The sequence below is a fragment of the Panthera uncia genome, chromosome B4 (genome assembly GCF_023721935.1).
Source record: "Panthera uncia isolate 11264 chromosome B4, Puncia_PCG_1.0, whole genome shotgun sequence".
NCBI classification, from domain to species: domain Eukaryota; kingdom Metazoa; phylum Chordata; class Mammalia; order Carnivora; family Felidae; genus Panthera; species Panthera uncia.
The window spans coordinates 77,791,013-77,811,895 of record NC_064809.1 but is presented as its reverse complement, the minus strand read 5'-3'; the positions used below and the strand labels follow the sequence as shown (position 1 = coordinate 77,811,895).

The 20,883-nt window shown below is 40.5% G+C and overlaps 1 long non-coding RNA gene across 3 annotated transcripts in view; it reads right to left on the bottom strand.

Annotated features, from left to right (window-relative positions):
- Window positions 1-1,072: 1,072 nt before the first annotated feature.
- LOC125919136 (uncharacterized) overlaps window positions 1,073-20,883 on the bottom strand; it is a 112,735-nt gene continuing 92,924 nt past the window's right edge. Inside the window, exons 1-4 of one of the 3 annotated variants that reach the window (XR_007456678.1) lie at window positions 17,152-17,353; window positions 12,143-12,229; window positions 11,896-11,978; window positions 1,073-1,589 (exon numbers count right to left, since the gene is read on the bottom strand). This is a non-coding gene — a long non-coding RNA (uncharacterized LOC125919136). Of the gene's footprint in view, window positions 1,590-11,895; window positions 11,979-12,142; window positions 12,324-17,151; window positions 17,354-20,883 lie in introns of those variants that run through there. The other 2 variants (XR_007456676.1, XR_007456677.1) reach the window with 2 other exon arrangements.

Genomic DNA, 20,883 nt, shown 5'->3' with positions numbered 1-20,883 from the left:
TTCTGTTTCACCCCTACCTTAAAGGTGTAACCCTTTGATTCTACAGTTAAATGTGGGGAACATCTTCTATTAGACTCCCCACTTTGAGATCACACCGAGTTTTAACTCCTGAGACCATCCATTCAAACCAGAGTTCAAGTTTGCCTTGATCAACAAATACTCTCTGGGGAAAAGTGGCCTATTTGTTCTACCTACCAGTTTGAGTTTTCAATTTCCATTAAATTTGGCTTGGCATTTCCTTACTATCTTGTCAGATTTTTGATGCTTTTAAGGTGTTTTAAATATTTTATCCAGCATTTTAGTTGTTTTCAGCAGGAAAGTTGATTCAAATAACATACCTTGTCATGTTCCCAAAAATTAAAGTGGTTTTGGGGTTTTTTGAAAACAGATTCCATCAAATTGCCTCTGTAAGCAATCCAAACTAGCATTGATTCACTTTTTTGTTTTGGAGTTTTTGTTTCTTTGGTTGTTCTTTTTGCCAATTAATGTATCCTTCCGAAAAGAATGTAATTTTTCAAAATCAAGTAATTGAGAACATATTCTATAAAATAATATGAGACTTTGTAAGAATTCAAATACAAAGCAACTTCCTCTTTTCTGAGTAATTATTTGGAGAAGATAAAACTTCACCTTATATTTTTTAAGGAAATACGGTATATGAAGGCTCTTTCACAATACCCAGCATAGAGCAAGTATTTAATAAATATTAGTCTTTCCCACCTCTCTCCAGCTCTTCAGGAACTCCCCTTTATAAAAAATCTAAGTGGTCTAGTTGTTTAAAATAATGTAAGACTGTTCCTGCTTTGGGTAAGTAGCATGGTCAGTATGACATTTCTCTAAGTCTCTTTCAGTCCACATTGGTAATCACATGAATTGTTCATACACGCACACACACATACATATATGTGGCCATATAACTTTATAAGTTACCGAGTTTTACAGGGATTATTAGGAAGCATAACAACCAATATATTATATAAGAAACTTGACTTTCATTTAGAAAATAAAATTTTTAGTTCCAAATAGAAATAGTCTTCTTTTTTCACTTATACAGGACTTGTGAAATTTTAGGAAAGAAATGAATAAGAACTTAATGTAGTGCCTTTCTTCGGTGATTTAGTGAGGGTGGGCCAGACTTTCCACGGTAGAATAGGCATATGTCTAGATACCAGGCCACTGGGCAGAGAATGTAAGGCTTAGGCCATAGCCACTTCACCATCATCTAAAACACATCACAGCAATTTTTGTTAAGATTGCAAGAGGATAAGGAGGCATAGGAGCCTTCCCCCATCCTCACTAAAGATTCATAATTGTTATCACCAGAACAACTTACACATTAAAATGGCTTTTTAAAAAAATCAATTATGTCTTTTTATTTCTGGCTTAAACAAAAATATTTATTACGGTTCTGAAGGCTAGAAGCCCAAGATCAAGTCATTGGCAGTTTTGGTTTCTTCAGAGTCCTGTCTCCTTGGTTTGTACATGGCAATCTTCTCTTTGTGTCTTCACATGGCCCTTCTTCTGTAAGTTCCAATGATGTCTTTTAATTCTTTCTTCTTCTATTCTGTGATTTCCCTGCTTGCAGAGTTCTGTCCATATTGGAGGAGACCAAAAAAAAAAAAAAAAGATTCATAACATATTTAAAGTTTGAAGAATTCTTAGAGATGACTTAATTAAATACTTTCTTGTCCAAATAATTAAACCGAAAGGCCAGAGAGGTTATGAATTTTCCAAGGTTACAGGTCCACACTAGACTCCTGGACTTCTTGACTTCCTTGCTGTTCACTACATATCCTTCTACACTATGCTGCCAGTTCCCTATATGCACCTCAGGGCTTTTCTCATCTGGACTTCATACTTGGAGACAGTAAGGTGAGGGCAGATATTGAGGCCAGCTGAATGAAGTTCTTTACATTTCTAGGGGAATCAGAAGCATTGGGAATATAGAAGGTCTGCAGAGTTAGAAAAAGCAGGCTAGAGAGAGAGAATGGAGCAGGGTTAGGAAGTAATGGAAGGTCAGGACTGATGAGAGAGGGAAAAGCATTCCAGGTGGAGAAAACCAATATTTGGAATCTCAGTCCAAGGCAAGGATGAGATATGTTGGGGGTGGAGTACAATAACAATAGTGATAAAAATATGAAATTCTAATTCAAGTCAACAATGCTCAGCTAACAAGGAAAATTTCAAATAATACTTTTTCTCTTCTGGCATAAGGAAGATATGAGAACAAACTAACATTCAAGAAACATTATAAAAGAACTAAGACACTTTTATCTGGAAAGATATGAGGGACATGGATCTCCTTTCCACAAAGGGAAGTAATGGCTAGAATTGCCATAGGAAATTAACAGGACAACAGGGCAAACAGATGTGCACATTAACCAAAAGACCCTGAAAATTCAGGAAATCTTGAAATAAGGTCTGGAGGAGACACCCTTCAGTCTGGGATGGGTTAAGTTCAGTCCTGCCTGGAGGCAGAGGGAGGGATGAAATGTCCTGTCACAGAGTCTAGAAGTCTGGATCAGGGCCGATTCATGGAAACAAAGCGTCTCATTATGGAGAGAGGTGGAGAACAACAGGAAAAATCCCCAACCTATTTGCCTGGGGCTTCAAAGCAGTGTAGAAGCTCTCCGGCTTGATCAATTTTAGGCTCTGATTTTCACAAAAAAAGATTTCAGTTAAGCCAAAATTAAAGAACTCCTACGGTACTGCAGTGAGACTTGGATCTCTCTTACTAGGAAGTTTAGCAATTGGGAATAACTTGCAAGAACAGTTTAGACACAACTGGGAATGGAAACAGAGAGTGGGATAAAATTATCACTTGGTTTGGGAATTTCGGATTCGGCTCTGAGGCCTTGATAGTTGTCAGAGGAGGTTGGTTAAGGGTCCTCCCAGCCTAGTGGCTATGTAAGAACCTGCTTCTGGGAACCCACAGTGAAGGCAGGGTGTGTCAGAGCGTGTGCTGAATTCCTGGCTTCAATTACAGACTACTAGGCGGCTGAAGAGTCTGTCATTGCCGATGTCATCACATTTACAAGATTCATAGGTCCCCTTTCCAGTAAGACACAAGAATGAGGGCCTCTCTGCACCTGCTGACATGTCCAGCGCTGTGTGCTCGATGAAGATGCACATAATTGAGGGAAGTAGAAGTGAGGGTCTCTCTGGTGTGTCCACTCATTCCCACCAGGAGAATGAGAGGAAATGGGATCTTGGAGAACTTATGCTGAGCCTCCACTGCCCCGATGTAGCCTCCGTGTTATAGGCTAGAAAATCTTCAAGGGAAGAGATTTTTGTTTATCTGGAATGAAGGCAGAAGCATGGATAAGATTATCTCTCAAACTTCAATTGAAACACTCTATGATACTTGGCTGGTCTATGAATTGTCCTTTGCCCATTCAAATCCATTTAAATTCCTCTACTGCCAACATCCTGGGGGATTCAAAAGAGTATGGGTGCTCAGTCTGTCTTCTTCAACTAGTTGTTTCTAGGCTCTGCCCCTGGAGATACCATTAGAGAACTGGCAGGTATGGGGAACTGGCTTCTCCTCGCAAAGTGAAACTCCCAAACAACCAGCCCCACATTCTTCTCTGACTCATGCCACCAAACCCCCACCATGCCCTGCAGGTCAGTGGGCTGGGAACCCTGCCACATCTGGAACAATTGCAGCTGGGATAAGATGCCTATTCTGATAGCCAGGACACACCTCCTCTCATCCCCAGCCTTGGATCACTCTGTGGCCTGTGCCCCAGGTATTATGATAAGATGCAGCCAGAGGTGGGCAGAGGACAGTCAACAAGAGGTCTACCCTAGGGCTGCTGGCCTCATCTGCAGAGATCTGATCAGTCTCTGTGGTTCACCTCTGATTCCTCCACTTGCCATAATACAGAATCCTCCAAGCCCCTGAGAAGTAGGCGATTCTCATTATCCTAGTCAATGGATAAGAGCAGAGGCACACATAATTTTTTTCACTTGTTGATTGCCTACCATGGGTCAAGTCCTGTGTTAAGTGGTGAGTGTACAATGCTGCACAAAATAGATGTAAGCCTTCTGTGTAGCTTACAGTCTAGTGGCAGAGACCACAATTAAACAGATTCATAAATAAATATATAAGCTCAAATATAATTGGTATTTAAAAAAGTGAAGTAAATTCACATTATGTTACCTACACAGAGTCATTCATACACATACATGTGCAAACATTCCATCTGTGTCCATCCCCAGTCCTAACACAATGTTTCTGCCAAACCCAAGGCAGTGAAAGTATGGAGTCTGCAAATCAGGAATGAAGAGTTGACCCAATGTTAGTATGAGAATTCACCTTGGCTATTCATCTAGATATGAAAATCATATCAAAAGTGGTCACAAAATTCTATTTGCACATCTAGGTTGAATACATTTCATCCTCAATTCCTCAAGGTCTTCCATCTCTGAAGCAGAAGGGCAAAAAAATCTTTGAGGAACCAGAGAGTCATGCAGTCTTAGGGAAGAGAGAGGCCTGAAAAGATCAGTGCAAATCACTCTAGCTTCCTCTCCCCATGTCCTATTCAAAATTCATTGAGGTATAGGTCTGAAGGCAGAACTTTGGAGATAGTTTCATCCATTCCATTGCTTCCAAAATCATACAGATAGTTGGTATTTGACTTAATTCTTGTAGCTCCCCAGATAAACTATACAATTTTCTTCCGCCACCTCAATAATCCACTCTACTGGGAAGTTCTTTCTTTGGAAATAGAAAAAAAAAATAGCATTTTTTCTTTCTCTATAAAATTTAATTTCTTTCTTGATATTTTGTCTTTTTTTTTTTAATGTTCATTTGTTTTGAGAGAGAGAAATATCAGGGGGGGGGGGGGGGGGGGGAGAGAATGCCAAGCAGGCTCCACGCTCAGCATGGAACCCGATGTAGGGCTCGATCTCACTACCCAAGTCAACTTCAAGAGTCAGACACTCAAGCAACAGAGCCACCCGGGAACCCTGGTATTTTGTCTTTTAAGCCAAATTTTAAACCTAAATTTATTTATTATCTTTCCCTCCTCATTCATATTTAAACATTATATGAAAAGTAGTCACCCTTTCCTTCTACTTCAGAGGAGAGACCAGAAGACATCCAAGGTGGAAATATTTAAGTCTGGGAAGTTAGAGCCAGGACTCTCCTTCCAAGTGGTTAGTTCACATAACCCATTAGTTAGTTTACATAATCATATTAGGAAGACCTCCCTCTAACAGGCTGGGAAGATCTAGCGGCAGTGTATATTTCCTCCCTTCAAGCATGATCCATCCAGAAAGGTAGAGGTCAATGGACATGGGGTGCCTGGGTGGCTCAGTTGGTTAAGTGTCCGACTCTTCGGTTTCAGATCAGGTCATGATCTCATGGTTTGTGAGATCAAGCCCCGAGTCAGACTCTGTGCTGACAGTGCAGAGCCTGCTTCAAATTTTCTCTCTCTTCCTTTCTCTCTGGCCCTCCCCCACTTGTACTCTCCCTCTCTCTCTCTCAAAATAAATAAACTTAAAAATTTTTTTTAAAAGGCCAATGGACAGATAGCAGGTGTGAACGTTTCTTTGCTTTACCACTAAATCTTGTTTTACAGGAAAAATGGGTAGACTAAAGAATGCAAGAAGCAATGTGACTGGGTAAGTTAACTTCTGCAGAGTCATTCTAGGATTCCAGAATAGAACCAAGCAAAATGAAGTACAGAGTCCATTTGGATAATTACAGCTGATATGTAAGCAATATTTAAAAAAAAACAAGCAAAAAAAAAAAAAAAGAAAAAAGAAAGGAACCCCTAGACCTTAAGAGTAGAGCAGAGACAGGTGTAGGCCCTTATTAATATAACTGGCCTTTATTCTTTACCACATTTAAAGGACCTTAGTAGATAGTAACCAGAGTCTCCCAAACTTCCATCCCTTTTTCTTAAAAGCTAAGGAAAAGAATAAAAATTTTAGTGTTCCAAAATTGAGCCTGGGTTAAGTGGCCAACTATTGATTTTGACTCAGGTCAAGTCTCACAGCTCGTGAGATCTGTGATTTTCAGCCCAGGATTCTCTCTATTCTTTCTCTCCTCTCTCTCTCTCTGCTCCTCCCCTCCACTCTCTCTCTCTGTTCTCTATCTTTCTCTCTCTCCCACAATAAATAAACATAAAAAATTTTTAGTGTTCCTAAAGTTATCTTATTTATTCCCCTGCCTCCAGCTGTGTTGGTCATCTAGTTTCTCTACCATTTCTACCTTAGTCTCTCACTGGACCCATATCTTTTGATTTTTTTCTGCTTAGACCTTTGTGCTTCAACCAAGATAACCCATTGACCAAGCCCCACACCTTGACTCATCCCCACATCCAAGCCTGTGATTGAACATTGTCTCCTATCCCCAAGAATGTTGTCTTCCTGGCCTCTACTTCCCACAGTCTCCCATCAAAATCCAGCTCAAAACTCTTTCTTCGAAAGAGTCTTCTTTATTAACTCCAACTGATCTAAATGACTTCTTTGTCCCTGTTTCATCTCAGTATTTAGTTTCCAAAATATTTAATTGCATAAGTTAGCACATGTGTGTGGTTTTATAGGATAGCTTGAGAAATGACGTTTTCTGTCTCATTTGTTATACTATAAGTTCCTTGATGGTGAGGACCACGGTTCCTTTTTCTTTCTTTTTTTTAAAGTTTATTTATTTATTTATTTTGAGAGAGAGAGAGAGAGAGAGAGATGGCACAAGGGAGCGAGGGGCAGAGAGAGAGGGAGAGAGAGAATCCCATGAGAGGCAGAGAGAGAGAAAGACAGAGAAAGAGAGGAGAGAGAGAAGCGGGGCTTGAACTCACCCAATGCAGGGTTTGGGCTCACCTGATATGGAACTTGAACTAACAAACCATGAGATCATAAACTGAGCCGAAGTCAGATGCTTAACCAACAGAGCCACCCAGCCTCCCTAAGTTTATTTATTTATTTATTTTGAGAGAGAGGAAGAAATAACCAGAAGGGGAGGGGCAGAGAGAGAGAGGAGGACAGAGGACCTGAAGTGGGATCTACACTGACAGCAGAGAGCCTGATGCGGGACTCAAACTCATGAACTGTGAGATCATGACCTGAGCCGAAGTCAGACACTTAGCTGACTGAGGACCCAGGAGCCCCATCTTGTTTAAAAAAAAAAATCTAGTCTCCCCACTCCAATCCTTAGAGTTCTTCAGTAAATGCTAAAATTATGGTTGAGATGGACTAACTGCTCATCACAGAATGAGACACAAAATAACCTTTTTGTATCAAGTTCTGAGAGATGGACATAATGAAAGCAATATCAAGAATGGAGAGAATGGCTAACAAAGAATAGACATCCTAATTCTGTGCTCCATCAGAGACTTCCAAACTTTCAATATTGTTTGGGAACATTAGATTAAGTAATTTCCCAAATCAGGCCAATATCCAAACTCCCACTCAGAAAGAACATGGAGCATAAGCTGTATACAGGAGAAAAGCATGGTAATGTGAGCAGCGTCTAATACATAGTAGACACTCCGCTAGTATTTGTGAAAGGGAGGGATCAAGAAAGCAGATTCTAAATTTCTCTTTATTGTCACCTGTTAATGTTGGTTGACTTTCCAAGCAAGAGAAAGCTGGTCAATGACTTCTCTGACTAGAGAAACTGGAGGCTATGGGGTGGGTACCGAGTTAAAAAAAAAAAAAGTAATATCAATGTGGGGAAATGTGCTGTATGACAGGAAATAAGATACAGATAAACACAGAGAATAAACAGAAACATCACTAAAAGATTTGGGCTGAGGTCTAGTAATCTATGCTATAGAAGATGAGGAAAGGTTAAGGGCATTCCTGGAAAGGAGTCAGAGGATACTTTCTGGAGGAAAAAGAGGAGATAGTAAGCCAGAGTTTGGCAAGAAGGTAGCTACAGAATTGAGCACCAAGGAGTGGTACTGAAGAAGTGACTCTTGTGGGCCATTGGCAACAAGAGAGGCTATCAGCTAATCTTAGATCAGAAAGGCCTTGGGGAATCTGGGTGGTTCAGTTGCTTAAGCGTCATGATCTCACGGTTTTGACTCAGGTCATGATCTCACACTTTGTGGGTTTGAGTCCCACATCGGGCTCTGCACTGACAGGGCGGAGCCTGCTTGGGATTCTCTCTCCTTCTCAATCTCTCTCTCTGCCCCTCCCCAACTCGCTCTCTCACTCTCTCTCAAAATAAATAAATAAACTTAAAAAACAAAAACCAAAACCAGAAAGGCCTTGTTGGAAGTCAGGAGAACTAATGGGGTGGGAGAGTGAGAAGTTGATGGGAGGAACTGGTAAGAGGCCTGGGAAGTTTAGTTTTGTCTTCTCTTAAGTATACGAAACATAAGCAGTCAAAAAGTAGCCCATTCTTCACGTCCTACCAACAAGCAAATGGGAGCAGAGCTGTGATCCCTTCCTTAGACACCTGACAGGAAAAGTGCTCTCAGCGACATTATCATAGCATAAAGAAACAAGCTTGGCACCAAGAACAAAGTGAATACCTCTAAGCAAAGACACAGCCCTTTTTGGCGACATACAAAATCCTTAAACTAATCTCATTCCTAGAAATCAGTTTCTTCCAATATTCAGCTGCTTCTCCCTTGATCCTTGTTTCTCCCTGAGTGTCTCTGCACGACATCCCTTCAAAAGGCCTTTGTCAAGCAGGAAAGCTAATCTCAACCCAGTCCAGAAACCTTCCAAGGATGAATCTGTTTTCAGGGCCTTCTCAAACTTTTCAGCTCTACCTGCAGTCTAACTTAGATTACTTTAGATGCTCTGCTTTTACCATAGACAGAAGTTGAGAATACCCAAAGACTGATTTGGACAGCGCAAGATGGTGACATGTTTGGGGAAAAACTATAAGAGTAAAATAAACATAAAAACACAGCTTTTTCATCCAGTGAACTGATATTTCTTAAGGACCCATTGTGCAAAGCATTATGCTAAACACAGAAAGGAATTTAAAGTTAAAGTATATATAAACTCCACCTTCCAAAAGCTTACCATCTAGTAAAAGAGGCAAAAACATATATACATTACTCCAGTATAAAACAGTGCTACCATAGAGGTTCAAATAATGTGACATCATAGTTGGGGGAGAGACAGAAATAATTTTCACTAGAGAGATCTAGAAGTATTCTTGGAAAATAAGATTTTAAGCTGGGCTTTAAATGAAGGATAGGACCTTGACAGGTTGATAAGGAAAGGAATGGCATTCTAAAGAGAAAGGACAGCATGTGCAAAAGTCTGAGGGCAGAAGAGCATAGAACAAGTTCAGGAACCTCAAATAGACCCATGAGGGATAGTCCAGGTTATATGAAGGGATGGAGACATAAATATAAGTAGTGTCACAACAGAGTTTGGATTTTATTCAGTGAGAATAAATTCATTATTCATTAGAGAATCAATGAATTATGATGATCCATGTTTCTTTGAAATTCCCAGATAACTGATTCAACTTTTGAAGTTTGAGGACAAATAAACTTCAAGTTATCATATGGAAAATGATATTTCACATGGACTCCACCATGGAAGCTACTGTCTTTTACTAAATTCATCTCCACCTATATAATTTCACTGGACATAAAAATGGGGAGGTCAAGGAGGACTATAAAATCTCCCACTTTGAAAGGCCTTTAATAGAAAAGAAATTTTTATTCACCTCAAAGGTGATGGTAATAGTTTTGTTTTCGGTCAGAAGGCTCATTCAGCTGGCCACAAAAAGTCTTTTCATGGATACAGGCAGACAATAGGACAGATACTAACTGCAAATAATACAATGTTGAGGAACTATAGAATAATGGAGTCCTAGAGGCCACCTAAGGCCAATAAGGCAGCTCTCTGGTGGAAGAGACTTTAGGGCCAGTTATACAAAGAGGAAAAGGCCAGGGCTGAACAGAGAGGACAGAGAAACCTCCTAAGTTTGAAGGAGGAGGGAATTGCCTGTATAAACGTTTGGAGACAAGTCCCAGCAAGCACATGTGGTGAGTGTCATGTGTGGGAGACACAGAACAAATGAACTCAGCTGGAATGGACAGTCTGTAACAAGAGCTAACAAGGATTCAGTCTATAGGTAGACCAGTTTCCAGCACAAAAGCAAGAGTCAACACTGAATGCTACTCTTGGCCTCTCTAGAAAGAGAGATAAGGGTTTTAGTCTCCATTTTCCCCTTACACTTTCATGAGATGTGGGTTGCATTCCCAGTTGTTCTGGACACTGACTCATCCTCCTGTAATGAATCTGAGTGTCCTAGGGTATGATGCTGTCTATTGTACTGAGGGATAAAGTGAGGCCAGGGAAAAGAAGACTGTTGGAACCAAATTCAAATTATACTTAAGAACTAAGCTCTGCTTGGGCTAAATTTGCATTATTAGAACCTCACTCCTCACCCTCCTTTTCCTCTGTTTCTGCTAAACATCCCTTAAGGGAATGCTGAATTCTACTCAAGCCAGGTAAGGGAGTGGTTAGATGTCAAAGCAGAGGTTATTACAGAATGACTTCCATGATTTGGGTTAGCTGCATGCCATAGCCCAGACTCCCTAGTCTCATTTCTAATCCCATCTGCATTCACAGATGCAAGTGGCTACCATGGAAATTTCCTGAAAAGTCTGAATGCTGGAGAAGAAACTGCTCATTGACCATTCTGAACAATCAGCGAAGCCATGTTAGCCCTAAACCATGAAGAAAAACTGAGTTCAGTTTTGCTGAGTAGAGCAAAACTATCGTACAGCCCAACTGCAATTAGAAGCTGGGGACTAAGGCGTCCCTGAAACCCAGCTGGGGAATCTTTCCCTCATGTTCTTTCTGAGCTCCACATTCTACCACAGAAGACAGTAAAAAGGAGGCTGCCCCACACCCTTCTGCAGAAAAAAGGTGCATTTTGGGATGGTTTGGAGGCATCAAAATGGTAAGCAATTTTAGGGTACAATTAAGACCTGGCTGCTGAACCCTACAATAAATTACCATCAAAGGCACTCACACGTCAATAGGGGAAAAAAAACACATGTGCTTGCAAGACGATGTGTGTTTGATGCTCATAAAAAAGATAAAAATATAGGTCATCATCATGTAACGAGCTTGTAGGTGTCAGAACGTGTGCTGTTGGGGGAGGTAAGGGAGTGGAAATGGAGAGGGATCAGCAAACCAGAAAGAAGCTGCAAATCAGACTCCTATCTCCAAGTTCTTCCCTTTGGTCGAAGTCCACAGATGCGCCATGGGGGCACAAACAGACCCTTCCCCCATTTTTTTTATTTCAGGGGACATCCCCTTCCTTGCACCCCCCAGCCAGATTTCCAACATATTAATCACCTCTCCCATTTTGAAATCAGCCGGTCAGGGTATTATTCAAGCATTGTTAATGACACCATCGGCCAAGGTATCAATTAGGCAAGTTGGGATAAGAAGAGCAGAGAATAGGGCTGGCCAGAGAGCAGAACAAGTCTGTTTTGGTGTAAGTAACCCACATGTCCACAAGAGCTCCTACCTCCCCTTAAAGGCAACTGCAAATGCACTGAATTCTCCAGTCAAACCAAAACTCTACTTCCTAAGTATCCCCTACCATGCCCACTCAGTCATCCCTTAACTGGACTTTACCTATTCACATCAAATCACTCAGGATATGCAGGCAAAGGGCTATGACTAACCAGCTCTGGGCAGAGCGATTCCTGTGGTTGGGTCCTAACATGGAGGGAATGCTTCCCCAAACCACATTCTGAACTTACCTTAAAATCTAGCTCAATGTTTTCTCATCCAGGAAGCTTTTTTTTTTTTTTCAAATAAGGAAAGTCTTCCTATTTGTTAATTCTTTATTTTAAAATTCAAGATAAGGATGTTATTTTCCTCAGCAGACTGAGAATTTCATGAAGACCAGAGATTTTTTTTTTTTTAGATCTCTCTGCCTCAGACACCTACCTATTCTCCTCTCAGTCAGGATAGGCTCTGTTCAAAGGGGCTGTTCCGAACATGTGGGTGTAACAGCTACTGAAATTTGGATTCTGGAGAAAGGAAAGAAACAAAGACTAGAATCAAAACTACAACATAGTAGGAGTCAATTCAGTCATCAAGATGTCAGATTTCCTTCCCATTATATACTTAGGGAGGTTTTCGGAGTGTTTTGTTCTAGACTCCAATCTTGAGTCATTCCCCAGCTCCTTCTCACCTTTCCACTCTCCAGATGGATATAAGTCCTCCATGGCTTTCTATCCACACCCACCAATTATCCAGATCTTCAGACAGATGTGAGAGACTAGAGTAGGACAGGAGGTCAATGTTTCATATTTTTAGTGGCTTTCGTCCAAAAGAAGGTGGCTGGGCCAAACACCACAACCAAAACTAGAAATCTCAATAAAAAATATTCATGTTAGTGAGTCTTGACGATGCCGTTCCTAACTATTAGACTGACTAGGAAAGTGAATAGGTTTCCCAGACATTTTCCCAAAAGGCTTACCTCCTTGAGTTTCTTTACGCCCTTATTCTCTGCCCTTTTTTCTCCTCTAATGTCTTCCTGCAACTTCACCCTAAACTCCAAAGTACTAAGTTATAGTCGCCCATAGAAAATAAACACATAAACTTTCAAAATGGAGCAGCCGGTGTTTTTAAGATGGAGAATCAACAAAAAAAATTTTTTTCAATTACCTTGTATTTTCCCTAAGGGCAGGCACTATATTATAATTTTCTCTTTTAATAAAAGCTTTATTGAGATATAATTCACATACTATATGATTCACCTATTTAAAGTGTACAATTCGGTGATTTGTAACATAGTCACAGTGTTGTGCAACCACATCACAATCAATTTTAGAATATTTTCATCACCCCAAAGAGGGATCCTGTATCTGTTAGCTTCCCACTGCCCCCAACACTCCTAGCTCTAGGCAACCACTAATATACTGTCTCGTTTTATAGATTCACCTACTTGGAACACTTCATGTAAATGGAATCATATGATATGTGGTCTTTTGTGATTGGCTTCTTTCTGTTAGGATGTTTTCAAGATTCATCCATGTTGTAGCATGTATCAGTAGTTCATTCCTTTTTTATTGCCAAATAATATTCCATTATATGAATAGTCCCCTTTCTTTTTCTTCAGTTGATCGACATTTGGGTTGTTTTCACTTTTCAGCTATTATGAATAACACTGCTATGAACATTCATATACAAGTTTTTACAGGAACATATGTTTCCATTTCTCTTGGGCATATACTTAGGAATGGAGCTGCTGGGGTCTCATGGTAACTCTAGGTGTAACATTTTGAGAAACTGTCAGACTGTTTTGCAAAACAGTTGTATCATTTTATAATCCCACCAGCAATGTGTGAGGGTTACAATTTGTCCAATCCTCACCAACAGTTATTATTATCTTGTTTTTATTATTATTATAGCCATCCTAGTGGTTTTGATTTACATTTCCTTGAGAGCTAATGATGTTGGGCCTATTTTTATATGCTTATTGGCATTTGGAGAAATGCTTATTCAGATACTTTGCTCATTTTTAATTGGGCTATTTGTCTTTTTATTATTGAGTTATAAGAATTCTTGGTATATTGTACATATAAGTCTCTTATCAGATATATGACATGCAGATATTTTCTCCTCCTCTGTGGGTTGTCTTTTCACTTGATAGTGTCCTTTGAAGAAAAGAGTTTTAAATTTTGATGAAGTCCAATGTACCTATTTTTCCTATCTTATTGAGCATTTATCTAAGAAACCATTACCTAACCCAAGGTCATGAAGATTTGCATGTGTTTATCTCTAAAAATCTTATAGTTTCAGCTCTTACATTTAGGTCTTTGATCCATTTTGAGCTAGTTGTTATACATGGTGTGAGGTAGGAGTCAAAATTCTTTTTTTTTTTTTTTTTTTTTTTGCATGTGGCTCGCCAGTTGTCACAGGACTACTTAAAAAGACTATTCTTGGGGCGCCTGGATGGCGCAGTCGGTTAAGCGTCCGACTTCAGCCAGGTCACGATCTCGCGGTCCGTGAGTTCGAGCCCCGCGTCAGGCTCTGGGCTGATGGCTCGGAGCCTGGAGCCTGTTTCCGATTCTGTGTCTCCCTCTCTGTCTGCCCCTCCCCCGTTCATGCTCTGTCTCTCTCTGTCCCCAAAATAAATAAAAAACGTTGAAAAAAAAAATTAAAAAAAAAAAAAAGACTATTCTTCCTCCACTGGTTTGTCTTAGCACTTGTGTTGAAAATCAGTTGGCTGTAAATGTAAGGATTTATTCTTGGACTCTCATTGTATTCCATTGATCTGTAGGTCTATCTTTATGCCAGGACCATACTCTCTTGATTACAAGTATTTTTAAAAATTTTTTAAATGTTTATTTTCTGAGAGAGACACAGCATGAGTGGGGAAGAGGCAGAGAGAAAGAGAGAGACAGAGAGACAGAATTTGAAGTAGGCTCAGGCTCTGAGCTGTCAGCACAGAGCCCGATGTGGGACTCAAACTCATGGACCATGAGATCATGACCTGAGCTGAGCCGAAGTCAGAATTTCAACTGACTCAGCCACCCAGGCCTCCCTCAGAGTATAATTTTTATATGTCTTTTGTTAAATTTATTCCTAAGTGTTTTATTATATCTGATGCTATTGTAAATGGAATTTTTTGTCTTAAGTTCACTTTCAGATGATTGTTTATTGCAAGTATTATAATTTTATTTTAAATAATATAGTGATAAGCGTAATTACTTACAGAGCACCTACCATGTGAAAAGTATGCTGCCAGATTGAATGGGAAATAAACAGTATTAAGACTTAGTTCCTGGGGCGCCTGGGTGGCGCAGTCGGTTAAGCGTCCGGCTTCAGCCAGGTCACGATCTCGCGGTCCGTGAGTTCGAGCCCCGCGTCAGGCTCTGGGCTGATGGCTCGGAGCCTGGAGCCTGTTTCCGATTCTGTGTCTCCCTCTCTCTCTGCCCCTCCCCCGTTCATGCTCTGTCTCTCTCTGTCCCAAAAAAAAAAAAAAAAAAAAGACTTAGTTCCTAAACTCAAGGAATGTACAACCTACCTAACTAGAAATAATGCTTTACACAGGTTTCACCTGTAAAATTTTTTGAAAGTATTTCAAATATTTCATCTTACTTGATTCCCAAAATACCATTCATTCACTTATTCAAAGGTATTTACTGAATGACTAATGCATGGAAGCACTTCGCTAGATGCTGGCAATTAAATGGAGAGGAAAAAACAAACACAGTCCCCATCTTCATGAGTACTACTGTCAAATTAGAAAGACAGATATTAATCAAATACAAATTACAAATTGTGATAAGTATCATAAAAGAAAGTAGGTAAGGAAGTAAGTAGGTTGAACAGTAAGTAGGGTAGGAATTATTACACCTATTTTGCAGAAGAGAAAACTGAGGTAAACAAGAGTATTCTAGACAGAAAGAGTAAGAATTCTATAAGAAGGATTAGACCCTTCAGCTTTAACATTGAGTTGTTTGATTAGACCTACAACATTTAGTTTCTGTCTCCTCCCTTTGGCCTGTGGTAAGGGAAAGAAAGAGGCAATGTGATCAACAGGGATATGAGTCGTCCTGTTGCAACCAGGTCAGGACACTTTGGCCACCAGTCTCCTTCTGTGGTAGACTCAAGCAGAGAGAAACAGTATTCTATGAAGTAGGACACTATGTGGTCTCTGAACCCTGCCTGCGGCTTCTCTGCTCTAAGCACTGCATGGTTTTAAACTGTTTTTCAACACTGGGTGAACTAAGTCAAATGAGTTCTATAATATTTCACTTTCCCCAGGTTCCAGCCTTCTCTGTACTAGTCAATCTGTCCTAACTTTTGCCAAAAAAAAGAAAAATCAGTCTGAAGTTATAAATCCTCTTCCAAATAATTTTAAAATATCTTTAAAAAGATTTACAGAAAATTGGGAAAGGATAAAGGTTATAGGGAGCTAACATTTCATGAATGGATCATAGAATGAAAATCTTGGCTTTATTTCTTATGTATTATTCATACACTGGGTGGAGGGACAGTATATTTTATTTAGCCAGGGAAGTGGAGATGTGGAATTCATCCAGGATCTTCTAATTTCCTCTTGACAAACAGTGATAGGGTCAAGTCACAAACTGCAATTGCAGACCCTGGACCAAAACCTAGACCTACTGACTCCTATTACAGTGCTTTTGCCACTGCAGAGAGACTTAATCCGGGCACCTGGGTGGCTCAGTCGGTTAAGCGTCCTACTTTGGCTCAGGTCATGATCTCACAGCTCGTGAGTTTGAGCCCCGTGTTGGACTTTCTGCTGTCAGCAGGAACCGCTTTGGATCCTCCATTTCCTTCTCACTTTGCCCTTCCCCCACTAGCAGTCTCTCTCACTCTCTCTCAAAAATAAACATTAAAAAAAAGAGACTTAACCAACCCTTGATCAATTCATTCAACGAGCATGGTATCATACGAAGGAGTAGGAGATAACAACGATGAATGAAATAAAGTTCTAACTCTCATCAATTGCTCCCCCTTGAGAATCCACCCTCACCTTGCCCCCACCCCTATTGCTCCTTTGTGCTTTCATAATACCTCATGCATTGTTTCTTTCACTATGCCTTACACATTGTATTATCCCTATTTGTCAACATGCCCATTTCTTCCATGAATACTGTGAGTACCTTGCGGACAGGACCTTGTTCTCTGCTACCCTAGAACTGCACACAGCACCTAGCACATAATGGGAGCTCAATAAATCTTTGCTGAATGAGTAAATGAATAGCTGGTACAGGACTCCTTGCCCCACTTCATTCTGTTGGTACAAAACTATTGGTATGTGACCACATACATCCCAGGTAAAAACTGGAAATCTGATATGTCCACATTCTGATGAATGGCATCACCAGTAGTATGGATGAAATAGAACAGCATCCATGAAAACTAACAGAGCAATTTGACTCTCTCTTCCTACATACCCAAGCCAAAGTGAATTCAAATAAAACAACAAAAGTTGTTTCATGTGGATGTATTTAATAAAGCGGGATGTTTGTGGCCAAACAATTCAGAAAACTCTCTTCTATATTATCTTATCATTTTGGTTTTCCCAACAAGTTAAAAGGAGCAGTTAGGGGAATGAGATGCATATTTAAAGCTAAGTTGTTGCTGAGCCAACCCAGAGAGAGAGGAATCTTATTAAAACTCATCTATGTTATTTTTCATAAAAAATAGTCATAAATGGACCTTTAAAGCAGTGTCTTGGAAGACTCTGTAGTTGGCTCAGCCCAGTCTGTCTGCGGGAGACAGGAAGGTGGTAGTGGATGGCTTCCCTCCTGCTCTCCACCGTGTGACTCTGGAGGCAGTTTGGAGACACACAGTTCCAATATCTGTCCCAGCTTCAGATACAGAATCAAACTGGGAGGTAAGCAGAAATGTCATAGAAATTAGATAATGATTTTGTAGTTGTTTGTAAACAATGTCTTAGGCAAGCCCTTTTGGGACAAAAGCACATCTCTACATATGTAAGCATGTATCTCCTATGTGGATAATGTGTGCTAGTCTGTTCTTGTCTCTGGAGACTGCTTAGGTTTGCTTCCTCCATCGGGCTTCTGTCAGTCCAGCCTGGAAAGACATTAGGTACAGTCTGACAAAAGGGAGTGTGCGTTCACCTGCATGTGTGCGCACCTGTGCTTATGTGTGTGAGGATGGTAAAGAATGAGAGATTCGATTCTGACTTCATCACAAAGCCAAACTGAATTTTTTCTCTTAGCTCTCTCTTGGATAGTTGTCCGCTATTTCTCCCTTCAAGAGTGCAAAAATAATTGAAAGTGGACCCAACAGGTCCTACTAGCTATTGACCACACACCTGCACCCCCAAAAGCAAAATGAAGTTCATTCAACTGGTTCACATTTTTAGGGGGAACCTCTACGTAACACCAAATAAGTAAAGGTTTTAGAACTGGTTTACATAATTTGTAAGCACAGATTAGCTAAGACCCAAAGTAGATTATTTGAGTCTGAATTGCTCACTCTGGCTATCCATAAAGACTTAGTACCCTCTCTCTGAAAAAAGTTTATATGGACAACAAACATCTACCTACAAAATAGAAAATATATACATAATTGATATATCTAAGTACTTGGAAGCATCAAGATATCAGTGAAATTTTCAGTCAAAATATGAAAATAGCTACAATTTCCAAAACCTATGCCTGAGAAATCTGCATAATTACCTCCATGCCCCACAGAGCTAGTGAGGTTATATAAATATATTTATATACCACTCTACTTAAATCTATGCACATGCACATAAACATTAGGTAAGCCACCAATATATATAACCTATATATGTTTATATGCTGAGATATATGGGGATTCATAGGCACATTTATGTTATTTATTTTATTAATTCATTTATTGGATTTCTATTAGACATGTCTGTTTTGGTTTATTATCTAGTGTGAATCTGGCCTCACACAGTCCTGCCTTCTCTCTTCTCATATTCCTGGCTGCCAGGAGGGTTTGTACCCTGAAGCCTGGGGTTTTAGCTACTTTCTTTAAACCCGGGAGAAGGCTGATCATGGCTTAAATGAACCCATAAATGCTGCCCAAGTTCCTGGAATGTTCCTGCAGGGTCTGTCCTCTATACAATAACCTCTCTAAATAATCTTTTTTCTTTATGTAAACTGGAACAGTCCTACAATAGAACGGCCCCCTCTCTTGGAATGACGGAAGAGGGGAGCAACCATGACTTTCCGTCCCACCCAAGTTTAACTGTAACTCAGAGTTTGGATAGAAGTGACAAAACAGAAGAGACTCATAAATATGGAGAACAAACTGAGGGTTACTGGAGGGATTGTGGGAGGGGGAGATGGGCTAAATGGTTAAGGGGCATTAAGGAATCTACTCCTGAAATCATTGTTTCACTATATGCTAACGAATTTGGATGTAAATTTAAAAAAATTAAAAATTAAATTTAAAAAATTAAAAAAAGAAGTGACAGATAAGCACTCTGCCCCTACACTTACATTATTTAAAATAACTATACAATGAGCCAAAAAGTCAAATTAGGCAGCTGAATTTGGGTTTCATGACCGTGTTTGCGTGTCTTTACTAATCACCAAATCCCCACCACTGGGTCCCTAACCCTGCATGTTAGCTGCACACCAGCACCGAGGAGTTTTAAAAAATACCTACGCCCAGGGACTCCCTGGTAGGGTGCAGAGCCGGCTTCAGATCCTCTGACCCTCCCTCTCCGCCCCTTCTCTGCTCGTGCTCTCTCTCTCTTGCTCTCAAAAATAAATATTTAAAAAATGCTGATGCCTAGACCCCACTCCACACCAGCTGAATCCATACATCCTGAAATAGGCATTACGCTGATTAAACGTTCCCTTAGCTGATTCTGATCCACAGTGAGCGTTGAGAGCCACTTATGTACACTGACCTAATTCAGTATAAGGGATTCAGTATAAGAGGTATCCCAGGGATTGGGGGCTGGGAGACGATCAGGGCAATGCTAGCCGAAAACAAACCAACACAAAACAAAGTAAGGTTCCTTTCACAGAAACATTTTTCACCCTATTAATACCCGCTCACAAAGATACGGCTGAAGAAACTGGGCTGGAAGTGGGTCAGGGAGGGGGGAGGGGGATGCTTGTCTTTTAGAAGCCTTACATCCGGGAACCCATTCCCAGAGCAGTTACGAGGAGAACTGGGGCGTGCGCGCACACACGAACACGCGCGTGCACACATACACACCATGTGACTTGCAAGCAACTTAAAACAAAAAAAATTTTTTTAATTGAATTTCGGGGCCTGGGGAAGATCTGAACCTATAATTATTTCTTAGCAAACTTGCTGAACACAGGGTTTCCCTCCTCTGGGACGAGATGAGACGGGTAGCATAATGAACCCTCTTTAATTAAAAAATAAAAATGTTTTAGGATAATCATATTCTTCCAAGTTACATTATTTTTTTTAAAGGAAAAGAAGGATGGTGAAAAAAATGTCTATTTTCAAATGCCTGGTGTTAGGCTACCTCAAACGGTCTTGTTTCTCATTCAACCTTCTAGATTCAAAATTGGGTCCTTACGGGAGAGGTGGAAACCCTCCACTGTTCCGGGTGGGAAACTAACTCTTCATCACCCCAGCTGTAGTCCCTCTTCCCTTAAAAGCAACAGGCAGCTTCAGCGTCGATTGATGCCAGCCAAGCAAAACTGTAGGCAGGGAGCAGAAGTTGAGACCAAAACGGAGCTCTGAGCCCAACAGCCCTCTGACCGACTTTTATGAGATTCTCTAGTAACTGTTCTGTTCATGCACTGTTCATGCCTCATGCTTCATGCACTGTTCATGGTTCCCATTGTAGAGTTCTTCCCTGGCTCCTTAGGAGGTATTTGGGATGTGGATACACAGACAGAAGTGAGCAAATACTCACCTGCATCCTAGGACTATGGAGGGGGCAGGGAGGGGAAAGTAGACAGAGGCACATTCTTTTATTAACTGAAAATGTCTCTCTTCAGACATGGGAACAAAACAGAGATGTCCATGGAATTGGGATGGGAGGGATTTCATCCTGCATTCTACCTCTCAAAGGGATCTACATGTATTGGCGGCCTTGAGGGACAGTCCGTGATCATCCACCAAGGTAAATAGAAGACATCTAATTCAGGACGTTTCTTTTGTTATTTTCATTTTCTTTGAATCCTATTTCCTCTTCTACTTTTTCTGGGTCCAACGGCCCTATCACTGAAATTTATGCATCTAACGAAGATCTTTTTTTTTTTTAATTTTTTTAACATTTATTTTTATTTTTGAGACAGAGAGAGACAAAGCATGAACGGGGGAGGGTCAGAGAGAGGGAGATACAGAATCTGAAACAGGCTCCAGGCTCTGAGCTGTCAGCACAGAGTCCGACGTGGGGCTCGAACCCACGACCGCGAGATCATGACCTGAGCCAAAGTCGGCCACTTAACCGAC